Genomic DNA, 13,692 nt, shown 5'->3' with positions numbered 1-13,692 from the left:
CAAATCACATGTGAGATTCTATTACACACAAATAAAAGCAGTGTACATTGGTACATGTTTAAGAATATTTTTATTTTGGTACGTATGTTGGTTTTTTAAGAGGAAAATTGGAAAAAACTAAAAACTTTAAAATGAGAGAAGGGTTGACCACATATCAGTATAGACCTAGTGTGGAACACTTGTAGTTACTGAAAAAATGAATTAGGTATATTATGTATGTTGTGGAATGAAGTTTATCCCATGTGGTAAAGAAAACAAAAGATGGATACATGGATGAACTGATAGATCGATGGCATGGCTCAATTTTTATTTAAAGGTAGGAAAAAAAAAATGTATCATGCTTTTACAGACCTATAGAGGCAAGAAGAAAAACGTGGAAAGATTCTCACAAAACTATTACTTTTGGGGTAGAGACTGGAGAGGAAAGGATAAGTGATTAATTTACCCTGTTATTACTCTGTTGTGTTTTACTTGTAGAAAAGGATACTTAATTGAGATTGTTCCTCTCTCAGTTTTAACAGAGGTTACCCAGCAGACACTGTTGTTCAGACCATCAACTTCTGGTGTCTCACATTTTTCTCCTTTCTAAAGGGAAGCCTCTGTCATTCCCACTCCACCACTTTACACTGTGTGTAATGTGTGTTTGGGATTGTAGACAGCAGACTAGAGAAGCCATATCCCACGAGGCAGCCACCAGTGCTCACTACCCAGGGAGCTTGGCTCTGATGTGGATACAGAGATGGGATGGATTTGAGGTTATCTCACTTTGGAAACTAGAGCATATTATTTATCTTTGAGAAGCCTAGAACAAAGATAATTGGAGACTAAAAGACTGATATATAGAAAAGAAATATGAATGCTCACCAAGCATCTATGTTCCAGAATGTCCTTCATTAGACTTTCATTGGGCAACTTTATAACAAAAGAAGGAAGGAAGGGAAAGAAAGAAAAGAATGAAAGAAAGAGACAGAGAAAGAGAGAGAGGAAGGAAGGAAGAAGGAAGGGAGGGAGGGAGGAAAGAAAAATATTGTGTGGTTTTGCATAGGAAGGTTTGAGAAATTTGTCTCTTACGTGAATCACTCTCCTCTTTAGAATAACCTATTAAACACTTTCTCTTTGGCCACCAAAAGTTCTGCCTCTGATGACCAGTTACAAGGCATTATTATTATGAATCTGCGACTCTCCTAAATCGTATGTCTCTTGGATTTAGCTTTTGCGAACAGCAGAGACAGACTGTGAAGCGAATTTGTATTGTGCAGGATCCTGTGGCTGTCAGTCTTTTAAATTTGCCTCATGTCTCATTTTACTGTTTAACCTTTATTTTCATTTATGAAGACTTCCGGCAACCTAAAAACCTCTTGAAAATGCATTGCTCCTATCCAAGGCATGGCATTTTCGATGTGGTTTGTTCATTGATAAACAACATCTGTGCTTGATGAATGTCAGCTGTGAAAAAGTTACAACTCTGCATTTTAAGAATCTTTGAATAATCTATGAATCTAATAATCTATGAATCTTGCACTACAATATTTTATATGAGCCTTTCAACACACGATACTACAAGTATATTTACAAATTATATTGGTATCCTTTAAGTATAATACTTTAGACGGATGAGTAAAATTGATGATTAAGCAAAACCTTTCAGAAATGGAACTTTTCCAAAGCAAATCCGTAAGGATAAATAATCTTAGATTCTAATCTCCTTATTAAAGTAAAAGGTTAAAATGTATGTCAAAACGTTCTTACCAAGCTTAACCGGTGCCAATATCTGTCTGATGCACTTAGTCACTATGCTGGCAACTATCTCAATATTTTTTCTAACAAATGATCCTCAGTTGTTCATAGCACAGTGTGAGTTAAGTATTTTCAGGACTTTAGGTATCAACAATGAACCAAAACAGACATTTAAAGGAATGGAAAAATACCAGAAATGGAAACTGCACTAGCATTTCCTAGAAAAGTCTTTGTCACTGTCACTGTGGTTATTCACTTAATTGAACTTTTCATTTGCAAGTGCATTCATCTAGCTGTAACTACACAGACAGCCATCTCACATCCATAGACTTTAAAATAATCATCCTAACCACCAGAGGTTGATCGTTTGGTTTGTATGTTAGGTTTTTGCTTCACCTGGCAATTTCCACTGTCTAGGGCTTGTTCTCAGAAAACACAGATGCCAGATTTTTTTTTTTTTTTTTCTAACTAGACGGGTAACCACTGACAACCATGTATCTACTAGGGAAACTCCCCAGATATTAAAAGAAGGAGGAAGAAAAGGAAAAGAAAGGAAGAAAGAAAAGAGAAAGGCCTCTACAGATGATTTGATGCCACCTGGAAGGGTCACTGACTGGTGGAGAAAAACTGTATAAAATTTTCCAACTATTCTTTTTTAACGCTCTTGAAAGTTTGAAGATTCAGTCCCACTTATAACCTTGATTGACCAAAGAAAAAGAGACCTCTCCAGAACAAGTCAATTCAACTCAACAATATTTGTTGAGCCCTGGTTCTGTACCAGGTGCTGGAGATAAGGGAGCAAACAAGACAGACGTGGTCCTTGCACTCATGGAGCTTTTACAGTAACAGGGAGGATGCAGGGAGGATGTAAGAACCCCTGTTATCAATAACTATTAGCACCAGCTTTCCCTCAATATATATATATTTTTTTTTTTGTCTTTTGTCTTTTGTTGTTGTTGTTGTTGCTATTTCTTGGGCCGCTCCCGCGGCATATGGAGGTTCCCAGGCTAGGGGTTGAATCGGAGCTGTAGCCACCGGCCTACGCCAGAGCCACAGCAACGCGGGATCCGAGCCGCGTCTGCAACCTACACCACAGCTCACGGCAACGCCGGATCATTAACCCACTGAGCAAGGGCAGGGACCGAACCCGCAACCTCATGGTTCCTAGTAGGATTCGTTAACCACTGCGCCACGACAGGAACTCCTTCCCTCAATATTTAACCCTAAATTGGATGACATACTGATGGATTTAGAATACACGTAATATTTTTTTAATTTATTTTTTATTGTTATTTTCCCCAACACAGTTTTTTTTTTTTTCCCACGGTACAGCACCAGTTACACATACATGTATCCATAATTTTTTCTCCCATTGTCGTGCTGCGTTGTAAGTATCTAGACATAGTCCTCAGGGCTACACAGCAGGATCTCACTGTTAATCCATTCCAAGAGCAATAGTTAGCATCCCTTACCATCAAGCTCCCAATCCCTCCCACTTCCTCCCCCTCCCCCCCGGGCAACCACAAGTCTATTCTCCAAGTCCATGATTTTCTTTTCTGAGAATACACGTAATATTTAGGTAAGATTAGTCATCTTCTGATTTATTTGCATCTAGGAGAAAGAAGAGAATAACGAAGGCCGTCATTGCTGCATGAATAGTACAGTTTTCTCATAATTTGTTTTGCTTGCTTCACATAACAGATTCTAGTCCTTCCTCTAATCTCTCTCATCTGTTCCCCTTTAGAAAATGGCTCAGATGCACTGGTACACCATCTTGTGTCTGACTTGGCAATTCCGTTAAGATGCTGCAATTAGAAGTTAATAGACGAGGGGTCTCTAAACATTTTAGATTACACGTGCTTTAAGAAAAAAGGGATTTGAGAATACACCCCCAATATATGTTCAGTAGTTTTTTTCTCATTTACTTAGATTTTATATATTTATGTATGTATTTTATTTACATGCATTTACTTATAAATTTTATTTCATATTTATACAATTTTATTTATATATTTACAACATATATTATAAAACATACACAAAAATATAAATTAATATTAAGATGTGATAAAGAGTAAAATACATTTTTGGAATAACTTATTAACAGAATAAGAGACTTTCTCAATAAAAATTATAGAAAAATAAGCTAATCCATGATTTACACAAACTTATTATTAATATTTGGTTAATATTTTTTAACAAATGGGTTCAAAATTCACTTAATCAACTAAGACTAAAACAAGACAGTAAATCATTTCCGAGTTTTTTAAAGCTGCTTTTTGTAAGTAACAGTTACATAATTTTTAGCAAAAAAAAAAAAGTGCACAATAATGGTAATATTTTGAAATATTTTCAAATGTTCTTTTTGTAGCATTTTTTCACTCATTCTTGTGAAATGTGATCTTTACTTGAAGGGACAAAGACGACCTGGTGTTTGTTTTTCAGAAAAATTTATTAGGTTACATACTACTATGAGACATACCACTATAGAAGAGATCAGCAAATTTAGAATGTTTGCTTTTTTTGGTTAAAAAAAATCTCATTTTTAACTACAATAACTCTTTTTGTTGCAAATAATCTTTATGGTCACCCTCTCACTCTACAGGGATGTTTTGATTCTCCAATTCAAAGGATTTGTTTTTATCAATTACTCACACAGATAAACAGCTGAAGGATGTCAATCCACTGTACATTGTTGATTGTAAGATGCACATTTTTAATATTTACTATCTCCAAAATTGGGAGGTGTCTTATTCCTCCTGCCCAAACAGTTTGGTGGTGAAGTTGGCTCTAAACATGTTCACAAAACCTGAGTTTGCTCTAGTGGACAGGAAGACCATCCCAGAAGTAACCATTGGATATTCTTTTAAGAAATGAAGCCTAATTAATGCCGGTGTCACCGAGGATGATAGTGGGTGAAACAAAAAAAGGGATCAGGAGTGTTGAACTCTGAATGTGAATGTATCTAAAGAATATTTTAACCAAATGTTTTGATTGTATTTTCCTTTTTCTTCTTGAATGAACAAGAGTGACAGGATATTTATGTCTAAATATATTTAAAAGGGATTTTTTAAAATAAAATTTTAATTAAAAGTATTCTAAGGGAAAAGAAAGCCTTAAGTCCTAAGTTTATGCAACAGCTCTTTTTATTTCTCACTAGCATATACAAAATGGTGTGTCTTACAGCTAAATTCCTAGATTCCGTGAAATATTGTCTTAAGACACCACCATCATCCCCTCTTGCGTTTCAGATAGTTTTCTCTTTCCTCCGAACCCCACTGATAATACATAGAACCTTCAGGATCGGGGTCACGCCATCTATTAAACGTGAATTCTTTCTTACTTTTCAGTAAGAAACACAAATGAAAGTTCTAGCATTTTGTTCCCACTTTGGAGACCACAGCACCAGGGTGCGGTAAGAGCGGGGCAAGCACAAAGGAAGAACCCATCTCTGAGGAGAGCTCTCAGAGGAGTTTGTCAACCCAGTGCCACTTTCCTGTGGCTGTGAAAGGCGAGAATACGACTCCGTCATGCTTTTCATGCCCTGGCGTCTAACTCACCTCACCCACAGGGTCAACCCTCGCTAGGGCTCGGAAGCGAGGCTTTCCTGCCCGCACTGTATACAAGGGGAACAGAGGTGTGGGGCCATAATTACCTGCTCCGGGCGACCAAGGCACAGCCAGCCACGAGCAGAACCGGACCCCGGCCGCCCGCTCCGTCCGCTGACCGCGCAGCCACCTTCCCTCCGCCGAAGGCCCACGGCCACCGCCACTGCCCGGGCCTCGTCCGCGCGCCTCTGCGGCGCCCGAGCACGCACCCCGGGCCCCCTGCGGGGCGGCACGGGCGCCCGGACGGCCGGAGCGCACACGGCCGGCGCGGCCCTTGCGCCCTCCGCACCCTGCCTTCCTCGGGCCGGAAGGCAGGCGACGCGCGGTGAGTGACCAGGGGTTCGGTGGGGTGGGGACCGCAGGAGCCCCGGGCGTCAGTGCCTCGCTCCTCCTGCCTGGGTGGGGGATGGCGGGGGAGGCGGGATTGGGGGGGCGGCCTCTCCTTGGGGTCCTCGCTCTCGGTGGGATGTTCGCTTGCAGGGGCGGGGTTGGAGGGAGCCAGACGGAGGGGAGGGGACCCTCAGAGGGAGTCTCTAAGGCCGTTGCGGGGCGGGAGGCAGAATGGGGGTGGGGGGGAGGAAGGGAGAGGTGGCGTCTGGAAAGGGCAGGAGGCACCCCTCAGGGGCCAGCCTTGGTCCAGGCCCACGGGCGTGACTCGGGGCTTGAAAGTGGACCCTCTGTAAGATACTGAGGAGTCTTGCTCCTATGAGGGTGAATCGTCCTTTTCTCCGCAGCACTTTCCTGGGGCCTGTGTAGACCCACAGTCCCCACCTGGCCAGTCACTGGCAGAATGTTCTGGGGCGGGCTGCCTGGCTCCTCTCTTTTCTCACCTGTGAGAAGTGTCTTTAGAGAGGCCCTTTTCACCTGGTTGAGGAGCACTAAATGCAAGCATTGGGAGAGATGCTTAGATCGAGAATAGCAGCCCAAGAGCATACAAAACGTTTTTTCCCTGGTATATCTGAAAAGAACAGGGCAAAATTAGCCTTTAGCCTTTTTCAAAACTCCGGATGTTTGTTACAATATCCTGTTTGGATAAAAATCTTTGTTGAGCATGTGCTATGGACCTGGCCCTTGGGTGGTGTTGTTATCCTCTATACTTCTTGAAAAACCCAGTGAAGTGGTTATTAGTATTCCCATTTTACAGATGTGGAAACTTTTACACTTTTACAGAGATAGTGAGTTACAGATTTCTGGCTCCAGACTCTGTGCTTCTTGCCTTTTTATGGTAACTCACAACATTATATCCACCTCCACTTGGGCAAACATTAGATTCTGGTTCCCATTAACAAGGAATAGTACTGTTTTTCTGTCCAGCATATAACTGAAAGGACCTTAGTGGCTACCACTGAGAGTGGCTACCACTCTTCTCCATTTTCATGTGAAATCCTCAATTCATTACTATCACTTTCTTGGGCACAAAAAGGCTCTAAAAGTGTTTGCAGCCTTCTTTCATTATGCATCATCTGTCTTGAATGTCCTGAGATTTACATAAATTCCCAAATTTTGGCAAGCTCTGAATCTTTCCTGTGTTAGAATGGGTCCTAGTGTGGAAATATTCTAAAGCACATCTGACATTTTTATAGGAGAAGAATCCTTTAAGTCCAGTAGATACTGAACATCATTTCTCACTTAGGGCCGTATTTTTTACTATTGCTCTTGCTTTGTTCTCTGGCCCATTATTTGTCATCTTTGCAGTTACACTCACAGCACTGCTATCAACTTCATGCACATTTGTGGGGCTAACCTGAAAAGAAAGCCAAATGTCAAAGAAACCTTGTCCGTAATTCCTTTGTTCTTGGACTGTCGTGGTGCTTTTTGCTAATGCTAGCAATGATTTTTAAAGTGCAAATTTGTATGGAACAGCTATTGTGTTCAAGACATTGTGCTGGTCACTGTACTAAATACGAAGATTGTAAACCCCAGTTCCTGTCCTTAAGAAGGTAAAACTGTTTATGAGAACACTTTTTATGTCATGAAGGAGGCATGAGATCTAGGGTTTTTTTGTTCTTTTCAGAACAAATATATTATTGTAAGACTTGCAGAACTATTTGCCTTTGTTTACTGTACGTATTTGATTAATATAAAACATATAATTTACAACAAGATGGCAACTATAACTCTATTTGTTTAGGTTGGTTTCACATGAATAGGTAGAAGTTGCTGCTGTGGCTCAGCAGGTTAGGAACCTGACTGGTATCCAAGAGAATTCGAGTTCAATTTCTGACCTCGCTCAGTGAGATGAGAATGCAGTGTTTCTGCAAGCTGCAGTGTAGGTCGAAGATGTGGCTCGGGTCTGGCATTGCTGTGGCTCTGATATAGGTTGGCAGCTGTGGCTATGATGTAGGTTGGCAGCTATGGCTCTGATTTGACCCCTGGCCTGGGAACCTCCATATGCCTAGCGTGCAGCCCTAAAAAGACCAAAAAAAAAAAAAAAAAAAAAAAATTAGGTAAAGAACAATGAATCACAATGCCAAGCTGTTCCATGTGTTATTCTCTGGTATCTACCTTGAGATTTAGTTTTAATCAAATTAATCGATCAAGGGTGAGTTCGATGAATGAGCCAAGAGAGAGCCAAGGCTGTCTAAATTAATTTTAATAATGTCCTTGATAAGTAAGTGATATCCTTTTACTTATAGTAATAATAACAGTAGGTGATAATATTCCTCAATAGAGCTCTTGCTGTATACCAGGCACTGTGCTAAGAGCTTCTCATTTAACTCCCACAATAATCCTGTGAAGTAGGTGCTATTTGTATTTTCATTTTACTATTGAGGAAACACAAGCATGGAAGGTAGTTCTAATTTATCTAATTCTGAATTTACTTCTGGGTTTTCTGTACTGTCATGACCAACTTGCAGATTTCTCCACCCATAGAATAAAGATATCAAGAGTTCTTTGGTAGAAAACAAATATTAACAACTCAGTCATACGCTCTGCATTGTGATAAACTGCTCAATAAATACCTATAAAATATTATTAAGATTAGAATTTTAATTTACATCTCTTTCACAGTATTGTGCAGGGGAAAAGGAAAATATTGAGTAAAACATTAGGCAGAGGTGATGAGACATGGGGTTGTTAATGTAGAGATTTCAGTTGATTTTTAGTTTATAGAAGAAGCCCTGAGGACTATTGTGGGATGGTGCCACTAGTCTCAGGTACCCCCCCCATCCAAGGTGCCTTCAATTATCTTAAGATAATTGTGAAATTCCTAGAAAACGCTTAAAACAAGGTAATTGTAGTGTGCTTCATTAGTTTTAATACATCTGAAAAGACTCAGGGGTTGGTGTTATAAAACTTGCCAGGATCTCACAATATTCAAGTCCCAAGAATAAACCCTCCACCCCTCCTTGTCCACAAACAGAGACTTCGGGATTGAATGTGTTCAAGGACAGACCTTTCCACTAAACTAAGGAAGAAGTTAGTGAAAGGGATTTAATTTTCTTAGTAAATGTGGGTTTCCTTCTTTCTTTCTTCCTTCCTTCCTTTCTTTTTTTTTTTTTTTGTCTTTTTACGGCTGCACCCGGCTTATGGAGGGAGGTTCCCAGGCTAGGGGTTGTATCAGAGCTGTAGTCACCGGCCTACACCACAGCTCACAGCAACGCTGAATCCTTAACCCACTGATTGAGGCCAGGGATCGAACCCGCAACCTCATGGTTCCTAGTAGGCTTCGTTTCCACTGCACCACGATGGGAACTCTGAGGGTTGCCATTTTTCAAACAAGGAAAAAGGGCTTTCAAATGTGCAGTTACTTGTGATGGTGACACAGGTAGAAGTGGAGAAACCAGGGTGCCACTTGGCCCCAGAATGGTCCCTGGCCCCAAATACTATGGTCTTTCCAGTACATCATCCTTTCCGGTGAGAGATGGCTTGTTTTATGTATAGCTCTTGAAGGCTGCAGAGAGTGAATATAGAGAAGGCTGGATTGTTGAAACTTAATTGAACAAGTGCCCTGAAAATTGTAGCCTTGTGGAGCTAATCGAAGAAAGAAAAAACAGCAGATAACACCAGGTGATGTGAAAGTACCTTGTTTCTTCAAGATTCCATCCATGTCTTATTTCCTCTTTCTTTATTTTCCTTTTATTGTTCTAATGTAGGAATGCTTGTTCGATTTATAAGACAGTTCACAGTATATGTGATTCTGGAGTTGGGGCCTGATAAGATGCCCTAATGCATTTTATTTTATTTTATTTTATTTTGTCTTTTTTGTTGTTGTTGTTGCTATTTCTTGGGCCGCTCCCGCGGCATATGGAGGTTCCCAGGCTAGGGGTTGAATCGAAGCTGTAGCCACCGGCCGACGCCAGAGCCACAGCAACGCGGGATCCGAGCCGCGTCTGCAACCTACACCACAGGTCACGGCAACGCCGGATCGTTAACCCACTGAGTAAGGGCAGAGACCGAACCCGCAACCTCATGGTTCCTAGTCGGATTCGTTAACCACTGCGCCACGACAGGAACTCCCCTAATGCATTTTAAATGTAATTTGTTTACACATAACATTTAGGTCCAGTGTGATGTGTCTGAAATAAAAACAAATAGCAATGATGGACAGAACGTTCCAGGAAAACAGACCAGAAGGGAGAAAAGCATAAGGAGACTTTTTAAGAAAAATGATAATGAGGTCATAAAGAGGGAAAGGAGAGAAAATACTCTGAAATTTTTTAGAAAAGAGAGACGGAAAGAGGCACCCAAGCTTCAAAAGCTCCTGAATTCAAGCAAGAGAAGAAAGTTCCTGTACATGGGGAAAATTACAACTGTAAATGCTTACCAGCGAGATGAGAGAAAATTCGAGAGCCTCAGCCGCTGCATAAGAAAGGAAAGCAGGTGTGCATCCGATTCAGCTCCTGTACTGGGAGTTGGAACTGTAGGTTAGAAAGAAGAAAAAGCAGAGGGGGTTGATGTGGTTGCTTTCCTTCCCCTTCAAACCATCTAACATGACATCCTGAAGGGGCTGATTTGATGATTGGGGGCTGGCAAGCCAAGAGCTGTCCGTGTTACAGCTTGTTCGATTTTTCACCAGATGGTTGACTCAGAAGGAAAAAGGAGATGATGCTTTTGTCAGGAGACTCTTCTTTTTCATGGCATAGCTTGTGGAAAGGCATGGGGAAGAGAAGGTAGGTTCCATTAGTTGCAAGTTAGCTACTTGATGGATTTGATTTTCTTTTCCATCCTTGTAGTGGAATAGATCATTAGAGATGGTTACATATTGTATATACACTGAACTTTGTTTTTTGATATTCTTTTGAGTGAAGTGGGTATAAAAAATGATTCAGGAGTCCCTGTCATGGCGCAGGGGAAATGAATCCGACTAGGAACCATGAGGTTTTGGGTTTGATCCCTGGCCTCGCTCAGTGGGTTAAGGATCCAGTGTTGCCGTGAACTATGGTGTAGGTCACAGACGTGGCTTGGATCTCGAATTGCTGTGGCTCTGGTATAGGCTGGCAGCGACAGCTCTGATTAGACCCCTAGCCTGGGAAATGCCATATGCCATGGGTGGGTGCGGCCCTATAAAGACAAAAGACAAAAAATAATAATAGTGATGATGATGATTCAAGGAGTTCCCGTTGTGGCTCAGCAGTTAACAAACCTGACTAGCATCCATGAGGACGCAGGTTCGATCCCTGGCCTTGATCATTGGGATAAGGATCCAATGTTGCCATGAGCTGTGGTGTAGGTCTCAGGTGAAGCTTGGACCCAGCATTGCTCTGGCTGTGGCGTAGGCCGGTGGCTACAGCTCTGATTGGACCCCCTAGCCTGGGAACCTCCATATGCCACTGGTGAGGACCTAAAAAGACAAAAAAAAAAAAAAAAAGAGAATGAAGAAAGAAAGAAAGAAAGAACGAAAGAATTGATTCAAGCTTCTGAAGATTAAGGCATTTGGCATTCTAAGTGCTTTACTAGATGGGTATCATAAATATTGTAGGTAATGTGTATTGAACATAATAAGAGATCAACAAACTATAGCGTTGGTATTAATATTGGCATTATTTTCAGTGTTAGGCTTGCTGCTATTTCTCCTGATCAGAAGCAGTCTCAGATGCTAGAAGTAATGTTGGATTAGAAATTGGGAGACTTCTGATCTGGATTCTGCTCTTCATGTGACCTTTGGCAAGTCCCTTCTTTTCTTTAGGGCTTCGTTTATGTGTAAAATGAGGAATGTAGAGTAGATGGCCGCCAAAGAATTGTTTTTATACTAGTCTGCCAGTAAGACTTGACTGTCAGTAGCTTTGCCAGCAGAACGGAGGAGTTTTGCACCCTGTCTCATTGAGGGAACTGGGTAATCACCGCCATGGGTTTTTAAGGCAGACTGCCTGATGCATGCTCAAAACAACCACTTGGTTGACCTGCGGTGACCCACACTCAGAGATCAGCTGTTGGGAGGGAACGGTGCCTCAGGGCATGGTAGTTACCAGCTAACCTTCGTGGTCCCTTCCTCCTCTGAGTTTTTAGAGTCTTTGATAGCCAGGGTTAAGATTGCCTAACATGACATTTTACCTGGTTTCATAAAACATGCAATTCCAATACCTTGGAAGTCGTAAGTGATTTAGAAAAGAGATGCAAAAGCTGGACCAGAGGGAAGATGGGAGCTAGCCTCAGGGCTACGTATTCTCGTGGGTCCACGACGCTGGCATGTTCAGCTTCCCAATGACTTTGCCTGGGTAGGTACTACTGTACTTACTGCGTGAATGAGGAAACGGCACCCTCACAGTTAACAGGACACAGGAACCGAGACTCACTACCCTTTTTCTTTTTCGCAACACCACGCTGCCCCCTTGAACGTGCCATGGTGCTACAGAAGCCAAGTAAGGTGGAAGTAGGAAGAGTTCCTGCCTACGTGAAATTACCACCTGTGGTAAGGGTTTTTCCTAGCTTAGTAAAATGTGATTTTTGAAGTAGCTGCGTGTTTTGTGCTTCTTCTTGGAGCAGTGGGGAAAGAGAGCCTCACTAAGGGGTAGCTGGTGTCACTGCCCTCCTGCCAGTTGCTCTGTTTCTAGCTGGTCCCCTCCTCCCTCATTGAAACATTGTTTTCACTGTCTGGAAACCATCACCACTTGAGTGATGAGTCAATGACATAGCAAACTCTTTGATTTTCTGATTCAAGACAGAGTTGTCATTTTAATATCGACCCTCCACGCAGACTGAATGAAGGATGTTTACAGTTGATAGGAGGTTTCATTTTATTGGAAGATACCTCATTTACTTGAAGGTCTTTGGGGTTCTGAGTTTCTTATAAATGAAGAAGCTGTTTTACCTGGTCATTCAGAGAAAATGAGCAAGTTTGTGTTTAGATCGATATACTATGTGAACTCAAATTTATCCTCTATTTTCATATGTAGGGGTGTGTGTGTGTGTATATATATCCTATATATATATATATGTCTTACGTATAAACATTTTTAAATTCCTGTAAAAGCCAATCGAACATCTTACTGTTTAAAGAATGTTATAGCTTCACCATCATTTCCCACCTGGGTCTCTGCAATTGCTTCCTCGCTGGTCTGCCTGCTTCTACTCTGGCCTTCACACAGAGAGCCAACTACTTTTTTCTGTGCGTTTGCTTTTGTATCTGTGTGTGTTTAAGGTAATTAATATCTCATAACACCCCAATTAAAACCCAGTTAAATGAATAAATAAAACCTCTAATTATTCACCAGTGGTTTCCCTAGATTTGAGAGTAAAGTCTAGGCTCCCTTCCATGGCAAACAAGCCCAAGGTAGCTCTGGTTCCCACCTTCGTCTCCAATTTCATTTCATACCATCCTCTCCACAATCACTTTCCCCAGGTTCCCTGATCTTATTTCTGTGTCTCACCCACAGCAGGCATGTTTCTCTGCCTCCAGGCTTTGCACTCACCCTTTTCTCTGGCAGGAAGATTCTTTCTGAATCTTCACCTGACCTATGCCAGTCTCAGCTCAAACCTCGCCTCTTAGAAATGCCTTTGTTGATCTGCTTCTCCCCTCCCCAGGTTCTCTCTCTCCCTAGCCTCTCATGTTCTTTTATCATTATTTGAATGTATTTGTTATTTATTTATTTGCGTTCTGACTATCTGCTATGGAATATTGGTCCCATGAGAGCCGAAACCCCGTCTTTGTTCTCTCCTTTCTCCCAAGCCCTTGGCACCAAGCAACTGCTCAATCCATATTTGCTGAATAAATGACTGAATAAAAGGTGTCTGAGCTGAGGTGGGGTGGATGAGTAAGACTTAGCCAGTCTAAGAACAGTGGAAAGATAAGAGACTCATGTGAACAAAGACACAGAAGCAGGAATTGGCATCCTTATGGCATGATATATGTGGGGAACTAGAAGCAGCAGCTGAGTGTTACTAGAAAGTAGGGTCAGTAGTGAGT

At 41.6% G+C, this 13,692-nt stretch overlaps 1 protein-coding gene across 4 annotated transcripts in view; it reads left to right on the top strand.

The window, feature by feature from the left end:
- Positions 1-5,533: 5,533 nt before the first annotated feature.
- Positions 5,534-13,692, top strand: part of IL12RB2 (interleukin 12 receptor subunit beta 2) — a 77,861-nt gene continuing 69,702 nt past the window's right edge. Inside the window, exons 1-3 of one of the 4 annotated variants that reach the window (XM_084958627.1) lie at positions 5,622-5,670; positions 11,340-11,453; positions 12,142-12,198. The gene's annotated coding sequence lies outside the window, so the exon portion shown is untranslated. Of the gene's footprint in view, positions 5,671-10,365; positions 10,460-11,339; positions 11,454-12,141; positions 12,199-13,692 lie in introns of those variants that run through there. The other 3 variants (XM_084958625.1, XM_021093522.2, XM_021093523.2) reach the window with 3 other exon arrangements.

The sequence above is a fragment of the Sus scrofa genome, chromosome 6 (assembly GCF_054392235.1).
Source record: "Sus scrofa isolate SSC_HxYL_T2T_F1_AM1 chromosome 6, Sscrofa_HxYL_maternal_Yorkshire_Landrace_v2.0, whole genome shotgun sequence".
NCBI lineage: Eukaryota > Metazoa > Chordata > Mammalia > Artiodactyla > Suidae > Sus > Sus scrofa.
The sequence above is the reverse complement of the archived record's forward strand: the minus strand, read 5'-3'. Positions and strand labels throughout refer to the sequence as shown.